Source organism: Anomaloglossus baeobatrachus, chromosome 5, assembly GCF_048569485.1.
Source record: "Anomaloglossus baeobatrachus isolate aAnoBae1 chromosome 5, aAnoBae1.hap1, whole genome shotgun sequence".
In the NCBI taxonomy this organism is placed as follows: Eukaryota; Metazoa; Chordata; class Amphibia; order Anura; family Aromobatidae; genus Anomaloglossus; species Anomaloglossus baeobatrachus.
The window spans coordinates 555792054-555811262 of record NC_134357.1 but is presented as its reverse complement, the minus strand read 5'-3'; the positions used below and the strand labels follow the sequence as shown (position 1 = coordinate 555811262).

The window sequence follows — 19209 nt, the reverse complement described above, 5'->3', positions numbered from 1 at the left end:
ACCGATAACTCAGGACCTCCGTCTAGCTGTTACAATGTACGTGTCCTATTTCTATTCCAGGGATTTTGCGTCCTAAACGTTCAGGTTTCCATTGTTAAATCTCTATTTCTGGAAGGTATTACTGTTACTTGTGTTTTTCACTGTACTAATAAGTAAGATTTATTGTTTTGATAATTAAATTGATTAAAAATGGGACCTAAAAATGAGAGTCTATGTACAGGAATTTTTAACCCCTTGACGACCGATCATTGACTTTTGACGACGGAGTTAGTCGGGCCTTATTCCTCTGCCATAGTTTTCACGTCGGGCGGGGGAATAGCAGCCTCGGCTAGCCCTGTCAGCAATCGTGAGATCCCAGCTGTCCTACCATCAGCTGGGATCCCAACCTCCAAAAATTAAATAGTTTAGTATTTATTCCACAGGGTAAACGTTATAAAAAAATAAAAAAAGCCAGAATTTCTATTTGTTTCACTGTTTGTGTTACAAAAAGAAGTCATAAAACGCGATCAAAAAATCGAATATGCCCCAAAATGGTCCGAATAAAAACTACAACTCTTCCAGCAAAAAATGAGGCATCCCACTGCTCCGTAGTCAGAAAAATAAAAGCGCTACGGGGCTGCACATGCGGCGAGGCAAAATCCTCTCTCATTATTTAAAAAAAGTTTTACTTTTTAAAAGTAGTAAAAAAAAGTCATAAATTTTTTATCGGTCCTGACCCGGAGAATAAAGGTATTCTGTTACTTTTACCGCACAGGAAATTAACTAATAATAAAACTCAAAAACATTACCGTAATTAATTTTTTTTAAATTTTCCCTCTCCTGAAAATAAATAAAAGTTATACAAAACATTATATGCACCCAAAGTGGTGCAAAGGAAAAATACAACTTGCTATGCAAAAAACAAGCCCCCCCACTTTGAAATGTGCCTTTTTTTTAAGGATTCAGATATTCGCTAGATCCGTTTGAGCAGCGGCGACTTCGGCGTGGGCGAATTGTGGGCAGCATCAGGACTTCATTGGCGATATGTTGTGGCGGGGGAAGGGGAGCAGTGTGCTGCGATGATTGTGAAGAGGAGGGCCTGTAGGCATCACGGGGGACGAGAATGACTCACTGACCGAACTTTTAGATTGTCCAACTCACTCGCCACCTCCTCACTTCACTCTCTCTGTTGGTGTCCCCCAATGCTCTGTCCTTGGACCCCTCCTCTTCTCCATCTACACCTCAGGACCGTTGCTCAAATGGATCTAACGAATATCTATCAGAATCCATCCAAAAAACGGCCAATTTCAAAAGAGGGGGGGCTAACCCGTAGCTAACCCCCCACCTGACACCCCCAATATCTCGGGAACGAAAGGAGATCTAAGGTTAATTTTTGCTGATCAAACCGGATCTAACGAATATCTATCAGAATCCATCCAAAAAACGGCCAATTTCAAAAGAGGGGGGGCTAACCCGTAGCTAACCCCCCACCTGACACCCCCAATATCTCGGGAACGAAAGGAGATCTAACGTTAATTTTTGCTGATCAAACCGGATCTAACGAATATCTATCAGAATCCATCCAAAAAACGGCCAATTTCAAAAGAGGGGGGGCTAACCCGTAGCTAACCCCCCACCTGACACCCCCAATATCTCGGGAACGAAAGGAGATCTAACGTTAATTTTTGCTGATCAAACCGGATCTAACGAATATCTATCAGAATCCATCCAAAAAACGGCCAATTTCAAAAGAGGGGGGGCTAACCCGTAGCTAACCCCCCACCTGACACCCCCAATTTCTCGGGAACGAAAGGAGATCTAAGGTTAATTTTTGCTGATCAAACCGGATCTAACGAATATCTATCAGAATCCATCCAAAAAATGGCCAATTTCAAAAGAGGGGGGGCTAACCCGTAGCTAACCCCCCACCTGACACCCCCAATATCTCGGGAACAAAAGGAGATCTAACGTTAATTTTTGCTGATCAAACCGGATCTAACGAATATCTATCAGAATCCATCCAAAAAACGGCCAATTTCAAAATAGGGGGGGCTAACCCGTAGCTAGCCCCCCACCTGACACCCCAAATATCTCGGGAACGAAAGGAGATCTAACGTTAATTTTTGCTGATCAAACCGGATCTAACGAATATCTATCAGAATCCATCCAAAAAACGGCCAATTTCAAAAGAGGGGGGGCTAACCCGTAGCTAACCCCCCACCTGACACCCCCAATATCTCGGGAACGAAAGGAGATCTAACGTTAATTTTTGCTGATCAAACCGGATCTAACGAATATCTATCAGAATCCATCCAAAAAACGGCCAATTTCAAAAGAGGGGGGGCTAACCCGTAGCTAACCCCCCACCTGACACCCCCAATATCTCGGGAATGAAAGGAGATCTAACGTTAATTTTTGCTGATCAAACCGGATCTAACGAATATCTATCAGAATCCATCCAAAAAGCGGCCAATTTCAAAAGAGGGGGGGCTAACCCGTAGCTAACCCCCCACCTGACACCCCCAATATCTCGGGAACGAAAGGAGATCTAACGTTAATTTTTGCTGATCAAACCGGATCTAACGAATATCTATCAGAATCCATCCAAAAAGCGGCCAATTTCAAAAGAGGGGGGGCTAACCCGTAGCTAACCCCCCACCTGACACCCCCAATATCTCGGGAACGAAAGGAGATCTAACGTTAATTTTTGCTGATCAAACCGGATCTAACGAATATCTATCAGAATCCATCCAAAAAACGGCCAATTTCAAAAGAGGGGGGGCTAACCCGTAGCTAACCCCCCACCTGACAACCCAATATCTCGGGAACGAAAGGAGATCTAACGTTAATTTTTGCTGATCAAACCGGATCTAACGAATATCTATCAGAATCCATCCAAAAAACGGCCAATTTCAAAAGAGGGGGGGCTAACCCGTAGCTAACCCCCCGCCTGACACCCCCAATATCTCGGGAACGAAAGGAGATCTAACGTTAATTTTTGCTGATCAAACCGGATCTAACGAATATCTATCAGAATCCATCCAAAAAACGGCCAATTTCAAAAGAGGGGGGGCTAACCCGTAGCTAACCCCCCACCTGACACCCCCAATATCTCGGGAACGAAAGGAGATCTAACGTTAATTTTTGCTGATCAAACCAGATCTAACGAATATCTATCAGAATCCATCCAAAAAACGGCCAATTTCAAAAGAGGGGGGGCTAACCCGTAGCTAACCCCCCACCTGACACCCCCAATATCTCGGGAACGAAAGGAGATCTAACGTTAATTTTTGCTGATCAAACCGGATCTAACAAATATCTATCAGAATCCATTCAAAAAACGGCCAATTTCAAAAGAGGGGGGGCTAACCCGTAGCTAACCCCCCACCTGACACCCCCAATATCTCGGGAACGAAAGGAGATCTAACGTTAATTTTTGCTGATCAAACCGGATCTAACGAATATCTATCAGAATCCATCCAAAAAACGGCCAATTTCAAAAGAGGGGGGGCTAACCCGTAGCTAACCCCCCACCTGACACCCCCAATATCTCGGGAATGAAAGGAGATCTAACGTTAATTTTTGCTGATCAAACCGGATCTAACGAATATCTATCAGAATCCATCCAAAAAACGGCCAATTTCAAAAGAGGGGGGGCTAACCCGTAGCTAACCCCCCACCTGACACCCCCAATATCTCGGGAACGAAAGGAGATCTAACGTTAATTTTTGCTGATCAAACCGGATCTAACGAATATCTATCAGAATCCATCCAAAAAACGGCCAATTTCAAAAGAGGGGGGGCTAACCCGTAGCTAACCCCCCACCTGACACCCCCAATATCTCGGGAACGAAAGGAGATCTAACGTTAATTTTTGCTGATCAAACCGGATCTAACGAATATCTATCAGAATCCATCCAAAAAACGGCCAATTTCAAAAGAGGGGGGGCTAACCCGTAGCTAACCCCCCACCTGACACCCCCAATATCTCGGGAACGAAAGGAGATCTAACGTTAATTTTTGCTGATCAAACCGGATCTAACGAATATCTATCAGAATCCATCCAAAAAACGGCCAATTTCAAAAGAGGGGGGGCTAACCCGTAGCTAACCCCCCACCTGACACCCCCAATATCTCGGGAACGAAAGGAGATCTAACGTTAATTTTTGCTGATCAAACCGGATCTAACGAATATCTATCAGAATCCATCCAAAAAACGGCCAATTTCAAAAGAGGGGGGGCTAACCCGTAGCTAACCCCCCACCTGACACCCCCAATATCTCGGGAACGAAAGGAGATCTAACGTTAATTTTTGCTGATCAAACCGGATCTAACGAATATCTATCAGAATCCATCCAAAAAACGGCCAATTTCAAAAGAGGGGGGGCTAACCCGTAGCTAACCCCCCACCTGACACCCCCAATATCTCGGGAACGAAAGGAGATCTAACGTTAATTTTTGCTGATCAAACCGGATCTAACGAATATCTATCAGAATCCATCCAAAAAACGGCCAATTTCAAAAGAGGGGGGGCTAACCCGTAGCTAACCCCCCACCTGACACCCCCAATATCTCGGGAACGAAAGGAGATCTAACGTTAATTTTTGCTGATCAAACCGGATCTAACGAATATCTATCAGAATCCATCCAAAAAACGGCCAATTTCAAAAGAGGGGGGGCTAACCCGTAGCTAACCCCCCACCTGACACCCCCAATATCTCGGGAACGAAAGGAGATCTAACGTTAATTTTTGCTGATCAAACCGGATCTAACGAATATCTATCAGAATCCATCCAAAAAACGGCCAATTTCAAAAGAGGGGGGGCTAACCCGTAGCTAACCCCCCACCTGACAACCCCAATATCTCGGGAACGAAAGGAGATCTAACGTTAATTTTTGCTGATCAAACCGGATCTAACGAATATCTATCAGAATCCATCCAAAAAACGGCCAATTTCAAAAGAGGGGGGGCTAACCCGTAGCTAACCCCCCACCTGACACCCCCAATATCTCGGGAACGAAAGGAGATCTAACGTTAATTTTTGCTGATCAAACCGGATCTAACGAATATCTATCAGAATCCATCCAAAAAACGGCCAATTTCAAAAGAGGGGGGGCTAACCCGTAGCTAACCCCCCACCTGACACCCCCAATATCTCGGGAACGAAAGGAGATCTAACGTTAATTTTTGCTGATCAAACCGGATCTAACGAATATCTATCAGAATCCATCCAAAAAACGGCCAATTTCAAAAGAGGGGGGGCTAACCCGTAGCTAACCCCCCACCTGACACCCCCAATATCTCGGGAATGAAAGGAGATCTAACGTTAATTTTTGCTGATCAAACCGGATCTAACGAATATCTATCAGAATCCATCCAAAAAACGGCCAATTTCAAAAGAGGGGGGGCTAGCTACGGGTTAGCCCCCCCTGAAAAAGATCGTAAATATCTAATTTTGTAGAGGAGATCTAACGTTAGTTTTGGTTGATCAAACCGGATCTAACAAAGATCTAACGAATGGAATCATTTTTTACCCAAATTCTTAATAAGGGGGGGCTAACTCGGGGTTGGTCACATGCAGCTCCGCTCTATACATATCCTACACATGCAGCTCCGCTCTATACATATCCTACACATGCTGCTCTGCTCCGCACAAATGTAGTGATCACCTCCTGCAAAAGACTGATTACTTTAGACTGAAGACTGTGACTTTAACATTGCTCCCCTCTGATCTGTATGCACTTAGATCAGTCCAGCCCCCCTGCAGCTCACTGTGTGTTGGTTTAGTCTGAGTTTTTGTGACGTGTGAGAGCTGGAAAAAAGAGGCGGAAGTGAGAAGTGCGATACCACGGACTGTGCAGAGCGGCGGCCCCCCAGCATCAGAGGCCGCACTACACCGCAGACCCCGCTCCACCGGCACCAGGCCGCAGCTCCCGCCTTTCCCCTCCGCTGCAGCGCTGTGAGTGTGTACCGCCCCGTGCTCTGCAGCCGAGCTGCTCGGATCCGGCCCTTCTGTGGGTGGCTCGAGGGTCTCCGGACCCGGGGGCTGTCACTTCAAATGAAGAGGGGGAGTGGTGGGTGTGGGACGTATATGTACGGTCTTAGCCGTGCGGAGTTCGTGACGCCACCCACGGTGTGTGGTGATATTGGACACCACCGCTGCAGTTATGGGGGGAGATGTTGCGCAGCAAGTTGTTAACCCCTCCATGGGCAGGGATGGTGGCCCCGGGACCCGTTGGGGGTTGGCAGTGCAGGGAGATGAGCGACCGCAGGGTGCTGGTGTACTCACTATTAGAAAACACACGAGTCTCTGGGAAACCAAGGTGATGGTGGTCGGTGCCCGCAGCCGCCTGGTGGTCTCTGTCTTTCTCCTGCACCTGTTTAGAACTGTGGACTGCCTGTGCTTGCAACTCCAGGAGTCCGCTCCCTGCTGGATGTAGCCTAAGGAGCCCTTTGCTCGCAGACACTGGCCTGTGGGATCTCTGAGCTGTGGCGGTGGCCTTTTAAATCCCCTCGGTGGTCTGTTGTCCTCTATTATCGGCTTTGGGTGGGACAGGACCTATAGTCCTGGCCGCAATCAGTTAACTAGTTCCAATAGTTTCTGGGCCTAGCTTTAGGGTCTGAGTACCCCCCTTTTGTGCTCCGGTTTCCGGGTCAGTTCCCCGGGTCGGTACTGGCGGGCTACAACCCTGTCCTGATCCACATTGGTTCCACCAAGCCGTCTTCCCGGCTCCTGCAGACGGAGACCGCTGTCTGCCTCCTAGCCAAAGGCACCCAGGGCTCCTACCACCCTGGCACCTGTTCAATTTGGGGTATTCGCCTCTGCTGGAGCTGCACACACTCCTCTCCAACTTGAACTCTCAAACAGTTCTCTCTATTTTCCCGCCCCAGGCTCTCTAGACTCCTCAGTGGTCGTCTTCCAACCGCCTTGTTCCGCCCCCTGGTGTGTCTATCCAGCCCTGAGGGGGTGACTAGGGTTTAAATGGTTGGCTGTGTGTTACCTGTGAGGGAAGGGTATAATGCGGTGCCCTAACTGTGACTACCTGGCCCGGCCAGGGCGTCACATGTGATCCCGGGGTCCCCTGCGCTCCGGTATAGAGCGGCGCCATTAGTGCGGTGTAGCAGTGCGGCCCGGGTACAGGAGAGGAGTCTGTACACACTGTATATACTGTCCGGGCTCAGCGCTTTCTCCAGTATCTGTAGACTGACCTCTGCGAACCGCCCGCCCCCTTTGCGCGAACCGCCCGCCCCCTTTGCGCGAACCGCCCGCCCCCTTTGCGCGAACCGCCCGCCCCCTTTGCGCGAACCGCCCGCCCCCTTTGCGCGAACCGCCCGCCCCCTTTGCGCGAACTGCCCGCCCCCTTTGCGCGAACCGCCCGCCCCCTTTGCGCGAACCGCCCATTCTGCAGTTGGTTTCTTATTCAGCTATTATTTGTCTGTTTTTTACAGGTTTCTCAACAAAAATCAAACATCCCAAGTACAAGAATACTGTGCAGTCAGGTGCCCTGTATAGAGTACTGAAGTATGTTATTGAAGGGGTTAAATGGCTTTGGGCCACTGATCTCACACCACATTTACATACCTAGTAATACCCCACTTCAAATCCATGTCACTCCAGCCTGGCCCAAATGGGTTGTGGGCATCAGAACTGGCATCAAAGTGTGCAGAAACCCAATTTTCAGACTTAAATAAGTAACAGGTGTTTTTGAGGGGTTAAATGGCTTTGGGCCACTGATCTCTCATCATAAATACATACCTAGTGATGCCCTGCATCAAGTTCATGTTGTGAAGGGGTATGCAACAGAGCAGGCAGGTACACGAGGCTGATGAACAATCCAACACGTGTCATTGAGGCGGAGCATAGAATATCCATTGTCAATATTGTCCTTGGTGTCCAGAGTGAGTCCTCAAAGTTCCAGGGGCAGCACAGCACTTTATGTACTGTACATTGGCAACACTGTCCCCATTGAGGCTCACAATGTACAGTATGTAAAGCGCTGTGGAATTAATAGCCCTATGTAAATGAATATTATTAGTACTACTGCACTTTTACTGTTTTTGGTTACGGGTACTGGGATTTTATCATTACAGGATGCTTTACTAATTATATTGCCCCTTTTCACATATTTCCCTATTTTATTTATATACAATTGTTTTTTCACTATTTTTAGGCCTATATACAACATCCCGGTTTGGAGTCTTACTTAAGCACCATTGCACTGTATTATTCATATTGATTCCTACCATTGGGATATTGTGACTAATATGCACTGTCCATTTCTTTCCTATATATATATATATATATGTATATATATATATATATATATATATATATATATATATATATATATATATATATATATATATATATATATATATATATATATATATATATATATATATATATATATATATATATATACATTATTGGAACAATGGAGCTCCCCCACAAGTGACCCCATTTTGGAAACTAGACCCCTCATGGATTTTATCTTGATGTTCAGCGAGCACTTTGAACCAGGGTTGTGGAGTCGGTAAGCCAAACCTGCGACTCAGATTCCTCATTTTCCCTTGCTCCAACTCAGACTCCACGACTCCGACTCCCACATGTATTGCTTATATTTAAGTGAACAATTTATAGTAGTACAAATAGTGATATATATATATATATATATATATATATATATATATATATATAAAACAAAGTTTTTAACGATTGCTGTTCAGTTCATATAGCAATCGTTGGGGAATCAATCACTGGGCGCTCACGGTGCAGGCTAGGCTGCACTCTGGAGCTCATGTGAGAGCTCCGGAGTGCAATGCAGGTAATTGAATCCAGGCCTGGCATTTCTGGAGATTCCTCCGGTAGCCAGTCTGACGCTGCCCGCAGGGATTGTTCTCCTGAACTTCCACGGACGGAGAAGCTGAGGAGAGCGATCACCCCTTGATCACCGATCCCAGATCCACGCTGATTGGAGAGATCGGTCACAAGGCCGATCTCGCCAATCAGAGCTGGGGGAGGGTGCAGCAAAGGTCACCCAGCTTGAGCCAATGATCAGTGCTATACAGTGCCTTGCAAAAGTATTCGTCCTCCTTGAATTTTTCAACCTTTCCCCACATTTCAGGCTTCAAACATGAAGATAAAAAAATTTAAATTTTATGGTGGAGAATCAACAAGTGGGGCACAATTGTGAAGTTGAATTAAATTTATTGCTTATTTAACATTTTTGTAAAAAATAAAAAACTGAAAATTGGGGCGTGCAATATTATTCGGCCCCTTTACTTTCAGTGCAGCAAACTCGCTCCAAAAGTTCATTGAGGATGTCTGAACGATCCAATGTTGTCCTAAATGACTGAAGATGATAAATATAAGCCACCTCTGTGTAATCAAGTCTCCGTATAAATGCACCTGCTCTGTGATAGTCTCAGTGTTCTGTTTAAAGCGCAGATAGCATCATGAAGACCAAGGAACACAACAGGCAGGTCCTTGATACTGTTGTGGAGAAGTTTAAGGCCTCTTTCACACGTCCGTTAAAATCACGCACGTTTTTCATGGACGCGTCAAAGGTGCGTATTTCCCATCGTGAGCCGTGTTTATGGCACACGTGTGTTCTCCGTGATAACACACGGAGAACGGGAACTTTCTACTCACCTGTGCCTGGTTTCACTGTCTGTGGTGCTGATCTTCGGTCTCTGGTCCTGCCGACTCCCCGCTGCTGCGGCTTCCGGGCGCAGTGAAGTGAATATGCAATGAGCGTAATGAGCGGCGGTCGGAAGCAAGTGACAGCAGCGGCAGAGACAGCAGGGCTGGAGAAGGTGAGTAAAGTTTTTTTTTTTTTTTTATCTCACAGACACGTGTTTTCTCCGGTGCGTGTCACATGGAACACATCCGTGTGGTCTGTTTGCGTTCCGTATGACCCGTTTGCGTTCCGTGTTACACCCATGATGCCGGAGAAAAACAGACATGTCTACTTGTGGAGCACACACTGTCCATGGCAGAATAAAAACGTTAGCGCAGACCCATTGATTTTAATGGGTCTACGTGTGCCCGTGTCTCCGGTACATGAGGAAACGGACCAAACATGTACTGGAGACACGGACATGTGAAGGAGGCCTAAAGCTGGGTTTGGTTACAAAAAGATTTCCAAAACTTTAAACATCCCAAGAAGCACTGTGCAAGCGATCATATTGAAATGGAAGGAGTATCATACAACTGCATATCTACCAAGACCCAGCCGTCCATCCAAACTTTCATGTCAAACAAGGAGAAGACTGATCAGAGATGCATCCAAGAGGCCCATGATCACTCTGGATGAACTGCAGAGATCTACAGCTGAGGTGGGAGAGTCTGTCCATAGGACAACAATCAGTCGTACACTGCACAAATCTGGCCTTTATGGAAGAGTGGCAAGAAAAAAGCCATTTCTCAAAGATATCCATAAAATGTTTCGTTTAAAGTTTGCCACCAGCCACTTGGGGACACACCAAACATGTGGAAGAAGGGGCTCTGGTCAGATGAAACCAAAATCGAACTTTTTGGGCACAACGCCAAACGATAGGTTTGGTGTAAAAGCAACACAGCTCATCACCCTGAACACACCATCCCCAATGTCAAACATGGTAGTGACAGCATCATCGTTTGGGTCTACTTTGCTTCAGCAGGAACAGCGAAGATGGTTAAAAGTCATGGGAAGATGGATGGAGTCAAATACAGGACCATTCTTGAAGAAAACCTGTTGGAGTCTGCAAAAGACTGAGAGTGGGACGGAGATTTGTCTTTCAACAACACAATGATCCCAAACATAAAGCAAAATCTACAATGGAATGGTTCACAAATAAACGTATCCAGGTGTTAAAATCGCCAAGTCACAGTCCAGACCTGAATGCAATCGAGAATCTGTGGAAAGAGCTGAAAACTGCTTTTCACAAACGCTCTCCATCCAACCTCACTCAGCTCCAGCTATTTGCAAAGGAAGAATTGGCAAGAATTTCAGCCTCTTGATGTGCAAAACTGATAAGAGACATACCCCAAGCGACTTGCAGTTGTAATCGCAGTGAAAAGTGGTGCTACAAAGTATTAACTTAAAGGGGCCGAATAATATTGCTTGCACCAATTTTCAGTTTTTTATTTTTTACAAAAATTTAAAATAAGCAATCATTATCGTTCAACTGCACAATTGTGTCCCACTTGTTGTTTCTTCACCTTAAAATTAACATTTTTTTTCTTTTTGTCTTACCACATCAAAGTAACAGGGCGGATACACCCTTACTTGCGTAACTCTCACTAATATAAAAATTAGGCACACTGAATACAGTTTTATGGTAAAACTATAATGTAACAATTTATTAAGATTGCATCAGGATAATCATTACCCTGTTCTATTGATTCATTAATGTAAATCATACAATAAATATAAATCATAATATATAGAGAAATATGCATCAATACATTACCATTAGTATTGTAACATCACTTCCCAATCGGAGGGACCTCAGTCAGCGAGAAGGAGAATACTATGGTATTATCACAGAAGTGGTGCGTCCACTGTACCTTCTGGAATGTCCCTAACTCGCTGAACAGGGTCCCCTTTTTTTATACACCACTCTCACATCCTCCTCAATCACGTCTGCGAAGTATGTTTTAGCAAGATCATCAGTTTTTTACAAAGTAAAAGTTTTACTTAAGCTTTATGATTACCCACCACACAGTGCTTCAAGGTTGTCTCTTACTAATATAACAACCCAAAGTTTGTTTGTAAGGTTTGTTTGCTATTGTCTAACATCTCAAAGTTCACTGGTATGTTGTTTTCACCAAGTTAACTCCTCATGTTCAGGCAAAATGTTCTAAGATTGCAGCACATGGACAGCATGATTTTCATAATCACCTATTCTGAAAACTGGATACCTCTTTTAATCCAATCACACACTCATATTTGTCTCATTTGTATCACAATCGGTCCTTGATTATTGATCATGCATGACCATTGCTACATGAAACCATCAAAACTTTTTGGTCTCCTTTGTCTCCGAGCATCATTCTATTATTGAACACAAAGCCCCCTTGTTCAAACAACATAAACATTCATTGTTCTTACAATTTTTATCTTTCCCATTGATTTTGTAATTTTTCCCAACACATGTCTGAGAATACACCACACAACTCTTTCCCCTATATATATTAGAATAACACACAAAATAAGTTGGAAAGCGCCTTGTAGAATTCCCATCAACCACCCCCCAATTCCTTTAAACCAATTGGCAGGGTTTAGAAAAGAGAGAGTATTTCCCCACCAACTATCTTTTTTATTTTTATCATTATCGTTTTGATATTTTTCCCTTTAATTTTTGTATACTGTTTAATTTTGTTTGCAATTGTAATTCTCCTTGTGGATCTATGACATCAGGCAGGTCCAATTATTTGACACATGCCCCCTTGAGCAACTGTAAGATAATCTAATACTAATGTATGTTGATTAGTAACAGTCACCAATTGTTTCTGGACTGGTATTGTAGTGATGAGTATATCCAATATCTGGAAAATTTGATCATCTAAATCTGTGGATTCTACCAATTTATCCCACATCTGCATAATCATTGGACATACAAATAGAGTACTGAAAATCTTATTTGCAATACCCATTTGCACCACATGGGGTCGTCCAGACTCCCGAGGTCTATTATCTGCTGCTCTTTTGAATACAATGTGTTTTGGTAATATTTTAGCATCTAACTGGGAATAGGGTACAATAAAGGTAGCTGGGGTTAATTGAGCTATTGTACATGTCCCTTGGATCCCCACAGGAATACATTTATATGCATTTTCCCCACATATCCAATACATATTATGTGGAAGATCCCACAATGCTGAATGTTGCAATACTAATCGATGAACTAAATTAATTAAAATACTAACAGACAATACACACCTACTAGGACTTTGTCCAACAGGACTACAATAACCCACATCTGGATTACCACAAGTTTCTTGTTCTGGTGCATATTCAGATGACACATTACACATCAAATTCTCTTGTATATTACTACAAGATTCATTTTTGAAGCATCAAATGTGGGAAAAGGTTTAAAAATTCAAGGGAGCCGAATACTTTCGCAAGGCACTGTAGCTGCACTGATCATAGCTGGATTTCAATGTTTGAGCCATTTTCAATGGCTGAAACATTAATATTGGCTGACGAACGCCACTCAATCACAGCCTCCGTAGGTCCGGGGAGGAGACACCACCACTCCTGAGGTCAGGTACAGGTCCTCTTCTTCCCGAATCTACAGTTTTTGAAAACAGATAGCGGCCTCCGGGGACGCAATTTCTCCATGACGGATATATCTGTCATGGGTCTTTAAGTACCAGGGCACCATGAAGGATATATCCGTCAAAGGTCGTGAAGGGGTTAATTCCAAACATCCACACTTTTAAGTGGGCACTAAAAACGCATTTCTTTAGACTAGCCTATCACCTCACTGCCCTCCTCTAATCTAGTCCCTTTCTGCCCTTCACAAAATGTACTTCCAATTCTTGTCCCCTGTATCTTCTGGTTCCTTCATCTTCATGTACTCTTTTACACTATGTACCTGTATAAATTCTGGCTAGCGACCGGTCCACTTAGCTGGTTTTGAATCCCCTATTAAATCAATGGCTGGACCATATACAGTGCTGGCCAAAAGTATTGGCACCCCTGCAATTCTGTCAGATAATACTCAGTTTCTTCTTGCACATGATTGCAATCACATTCTTGTGTATTATCTTCATTTAATTTGTCTTCAATGAAAAGAAAAAAAAAATTGTCATAGTCAAATTGGATATAATTCCACACCAAACATAAAGGGGGTGGACAAAAGTATTGGCAGTGTTTAAAAAATCGTGATGCTTCTCTAACTTGTGTGTACCACCTTGAGCACGGAGAAAAGAAAGAAGACCAAAGAACTGTCTGAGGACTTGAGAATACAAATTGTGAGGCAGCATGAACAATCTCAAGGCTACAAGTCCATCTCCAAAGACCAGAAAGTTCCGGTGTCTACGGTGCGCAGTGTCATCAAGAAGTTTAAAGCCCATGGCACTGTGGCTAACCTCCCTAGATGTGGAAGGAAAAGAAAAATTGACGAGAGATTTCAACGCAAGATTGTGCGGATGGTGGACAAAGAACTAAGATCCAAACAAGTTCAAGCTGCCCTGCAGTCCGAGGGTACAACAGAGTCAACCCGTACTATCCGTCGGCGTCTGACTGGAAAGGGACTGTATGGTAGGATACCCAGGAAGACCCCACTTCTTGCCCCGAGACATAAAAAAGCCAGGCTGGAGTTTACCAAAACTTACCTTAGAAACTAAAACGTTTTGGAAGAATGTTCTCTGGTCAGATGAGACAAAAGTAGAGCTTTTGTGGGAAAAGCCATCAACATAGAGTTTACAGGAAAAAAAAGAGGCATTCAAAGAAAAGAACACTGTCCCTACAGTCAAACATGGCGGAGTTTCCCTGATGTTTTGGGGTTGCTTTGCTGCCTCTGGCACTGGTCTGCTTGACCGTGTGCATGGCATTATGAAGTCTGAAGACCACTAACAAATTTTGCAGCATAATGTGGCGCCCAGTGTGAGAAAGCTGGGTCTTCCCCAGAGGTCATGGGTCTTCCAGCAGGACAATGACCCAAAACACACTTCAAAAAACACTGGAAAATGGTTAGATAGAAAGCACTGGAGACTACTAAAGTGGCCAGCAATGAGTCCAGACCTGAATCCCATAGAACACCTGTGGAGAGATCTCAAAATGGCAGTTTGGAGAAGGCACCCTTCAAATCTCAGGGACCTGGAGCAGTTTGCCAAAGAAGAATGGTCTAAAATTCCAGCAGAGCATTGTAAGAAACTCATTGATGGTTATTGGAAGTGGTTCTCAGTTATTTTGGCTCAAGGTTGTGCAACCAAGTATTAGGCTAAGGGTGGCAATACTTTTGTCCGGCCCATTTTTGGAGTTTTGTGTGAAATGATCAATGATTTGATTTTTGTTTCATTCTCTTTTATGTTTTTTCATTGCAAGCAAAATAAATTAAGATAATACCAAAGAATTTGTGATTGCAATCATTTTCAAGAAGAAACTGAGAATTATCTGACAATTGCAGTGGTGCCAATACTTTTGGCCAGCACTGTATGACAAGCTCCCCCCCTCCCTCCCATCCACCTTTTGTGCCTCCCCTATTTCCTCATAGAATGTAAGCTTATGAGCAGGGCCCTCACTCCTCTTGGTATCTTAATTTTGTTATTTTGTTGTCCCATATTGTCTGTACATGTCCCCTCAGAATTGTAAAGCGCTGCGGAATATGTTGGCGCTATAGAAATATAACTTATTATATTCAAAGAAAATTTGAACACTTATTTTTCAATAAAATACGTAATTTTAAGAATTTTCTTTAGGTGGTCTTTAGTCCCATGAACATTGGTTTCATTGCCTATTTGTTCATGGTGATTTTTTTTTTATATAATATATATATATTATATATATATATATATATATATATATATATATATATATATATATATATATATATATATATATATATATATATATATATATATATATATATATATATCTATATATATATATATCTATATATCTATATATATATATATATCTCGTAGTTTTTAACTTACATAGTTACATCAGCTCTATAGACATCTAATTAAGGGATTTTTGATGACACAACATAGATTAGGTCCCCTCCTAAAATGCCCCAACAAGGCCCAGTGTATAAGCCAGAATACCGTACCTGCTCAAGGTAGCTTTGTCAGTGGAAAGAAGGCTGTGTACTGTACAGTAAATATTTATGCAATACGATTAGCACCTGCTGGATGGAGGTGTAATCCCCATATGGCTGATGATGCTATGTCTGTGCACTGCAGGATGACATCGGCTGCGTGGCCCAATGCAGGCATGAGTACAACATACTGGACCCTCTCACCAGAAATGACAGTCAATCAAATTAGTGCATTTGCAGTAGAAGCTGATCGCGGAAAATAAAAATGAAAAATAAGAATAAAGCAAGCTCTTTACTTACTGGTCTCTGTGCGGCTGTATCTGCTTCCAGGCCTCTCACTCTACTTATCTTCATACATATGCACTGCTTCCCCTGCCAAACGGCAGTCCTGGTGTCTTTGGTTGCAGTCAGGCAACACCCCCAGGCTGTGAGACAGCGTGTCTGACTGCAACCAATCAGAGGCGCTATGTGTGTCTATATTGATGCAAAAATAGATAAAGTAATTGGCATAGGGTCCCCCGTATTGATACCCATCACAGATAAAGCATACGGCTACTGGCTGCAGCCCCAGCCATGCACTTATCTTGGCTGTGTATGAAAATAAGAGGAACCGCATGCGGCTTTTTTAATTTTATTTATTTAAATAATTTAAAAGATATCTTGACAACTAACTATGATAAAGCGCACAGCTTTGAGCTGGTATTCTCAGGCTGGGGAGGCCCATGGTTATTCTTGGCACCCCAGCCTAAAAAAAAGCAGCCTGCAGCCACCAGGGATTTCTGCATTCATGAGATCCGACAATCCCAAAACTTTACCAGGATTATGCCGATTGCCTTGGTGCAGTGGCAGTTGGGCAAATAAGGGGTTAATAACAGCTCACAGCTGCCAGTAAGTACTAGATTAGTAATAGGAGGTGTCTAGGAGACCCCCCGCTTTCATCACCCTGTTCCTTCCCTGCTCTGTAAGGGCGCTTTCACACTTGCGTTGTTCGGCGTCCGTTGCAATCCGCCGCCTTGAGGAACTACGGTAACCATTACAGAAAGCCGTTTATTCCTCATAGGCTTCTATTAAGGGTGGATTGCAACGGATGGTCTTGCGTTGCATCTTCCCCGCGGCGCATCAGTTGTTTTGTCGATGACAGTCAGTGCCCGTCGGGCGGAAGGAATGCTGAATGTAGCGTTTTCTCTTGCTGTAGAAAAAAAACCAAAACGCACTCCGCAGGATTCCGCCGGAATCCGTTAAGAGGCATAATGGATGTCTATGGTGCTGGATTCCATTACCATGCATTTGGCGACGGATTCCAGTGCAGGATTCTGTCACGTTCTACTGAGCATGCTCAGCATGTCCAGCAGAACGTTCTACATCATTTAAAATTACTCCTGGTCTCTTTCTGTCTGTCGGTCTTTCTCTTTCTCTCTCTGACTCCCTCTCTCATACTCACCGATCACGGGCACAGCGCTGCACGGCTGTCACATTGCTCTGGCGGCTTCTCTTTTGAAAATACCGGCCGATCATTATTCCATCTCTTATTCCCTGCTTGCTCCGCCTACCGGCGCCAATGATTAGTTGCAGTCAGACACGCCCCCACGCTGAGTGACAGCTGTCCCACTGCAACCAATCACAACCGCCGGGGGCGTGTCTATGTAGTGCAGTAAAATAAATTCATTAAAAATAAAACGGCGTGCGGTCACCCCCAATTTACCAGCCAAGGTAAAGCCACATGGCTGAAGGTTGGTATTCTCAGGATGGGGAGGCCCACGTTATGGGGAGCCCCCCAGCCTAAAAATATCAGCCAACAAGGAGTGATGATGAAAATTATATTTATTTATTTTTTTTTATTTTTAACGTTTTGGCTATTTGCCTTCATCAAAAAACTGAATAAAGAAAAGACATACAGAGAAATTATGTGTAAGTACCATAATTGCAACGTCATTACAGTATATATGATTCATATATACTGTAATGATGTTGCAATTATGGTACTTACACATTTCTCTGTATGTCTTTTCTTTATTCAGTTTTTTGATGAAGGCAAATAGCCGAAATGTTAAAAATTAAAAAACGAATAAATAAATATAATTTTCATCATCACTCCTTGTTGGATATTTTTCTCAAATGTGCCGGGATTTCTTCATAAGTATTGTCTAAATTTTCCCTGAGCACTTTCAGTGAGCCAGACCATCTTTTGGATTTTTAAAAATATCAGCCAGCAGCCGCCCGGAATTGCCGCATTCATTATATGCGACAGTCCCGGGACTCTACCCAGCTCATCCCGAATTGCCCTGGTGAAGTGACAATCTGGGTAATAAGGAGTTATGGCAGCCTATAGCTGCTACTAAGTCCTAGGTAAATCATGGCAGGCGTCTATGAACCCCCCCCCCCCCGCCCATGGTTAACTTGTAAGTGAAAATAAACACATTATTTGGAATAAAAGACAAAAAACACCTTTCATCAGTTTATTAACCCCCAAATAACCCTCCAGGTCTGACTTAATCCTCACGAGGTCCCACGACACTTTCGGCTCTGCTACATGAAGCTGACAGGAGCGGCAGAAGAACACTGCCGCTCACTGTGAGCTCCACGCATCAAGTGAAGTGAATCACACTGTCATCGGGGATGTCACTGAGGTAGTGTCGGTGTGTGCGGTGATAAAGGGTGCGGTCGTACCTGTGTGTGGGCGGTGATGATGGGTGCGGTAGTGCCGGGGTGTGTGCGGTGATGATGGGGGCGGTAGTGCCTGGGTGTGTGCGGTGATGATGCGGGCGGTAGTGCCTGGGTGTGTGCGGTGATGATGGGGGCGGTAGTGCCTGGGTGTGTGCGGTGATTATGCGGGCGGTAGTGCCTGGGTGTGTGCGGTGATGATGCGGGCGGTAGTGCCTGGGTGTGTGCGGTGATGATGGGGGCGGTAGTGCCTGGGTGTGTGCGGTGATGATGGGGGCGGTAGTGCCTGGGTGTTTGCGGTGAACTTGGGGTCTCTATCTCTATCTCTGGAAAAACGCAACACGTTATTTCACAGGAATCCGTTGCCTTTATTATCACACTATTTACAAAGCATCCGTTACATGCGTCACACAACACGGATGTCAAACGACACAAGTGTGAATGTACCCTAAATGAGAGGCGAATTAGTGATATGGAAGATGAGTCTATCAGAAACGTATTCAGCTGCCAACTCCGAGGAGGAAACTGCTTGTTGTGTGTGGCCTAAATATATAGGATTCATTAGTAGAAAGAAAAAAAACAAAAACTGACTACTGTAAAATACTAACAATAGTAACACATAACCCATTACTCATGTGCCCCCGCTGCTTGGGTCCCATCCAGTCTCTGGATTTCCTGCCAGTTTAGTCAGTGATAACAAACGTGATCTCTGCATTCAATCAGTGGCTGAAGCATTGACCAAAATAACCAGTGATTGAGAGCATTGAGGAGACGTCTTAGTCAGCAATTGAATGTATGTTCCAGTCCACACG

General features: G+C 44.1%; 1 protein-coding gene across 1 annotated transcript in view; it reads left to right on the top strand.

The window, feature by feature from the left end:
• The first annotated feature begins 5797 nt into the window (after positions 1 to 5797).
• LOC142312994 (uncharacterized) overlaps positions 5798 to 19209 on the top strand; it is a 111199-nt gene continuing 97787 nt past the window's right edge. Inside the window, exon 1 of the mRNA XM_075351982.1 lies at positions 5798 to 5939. The gene's annotated coding sequence lies outside the window, so the exon portion shown is untranslated. The remainder of the gene's footprint in view (positions 5940 to 19209) is intronic.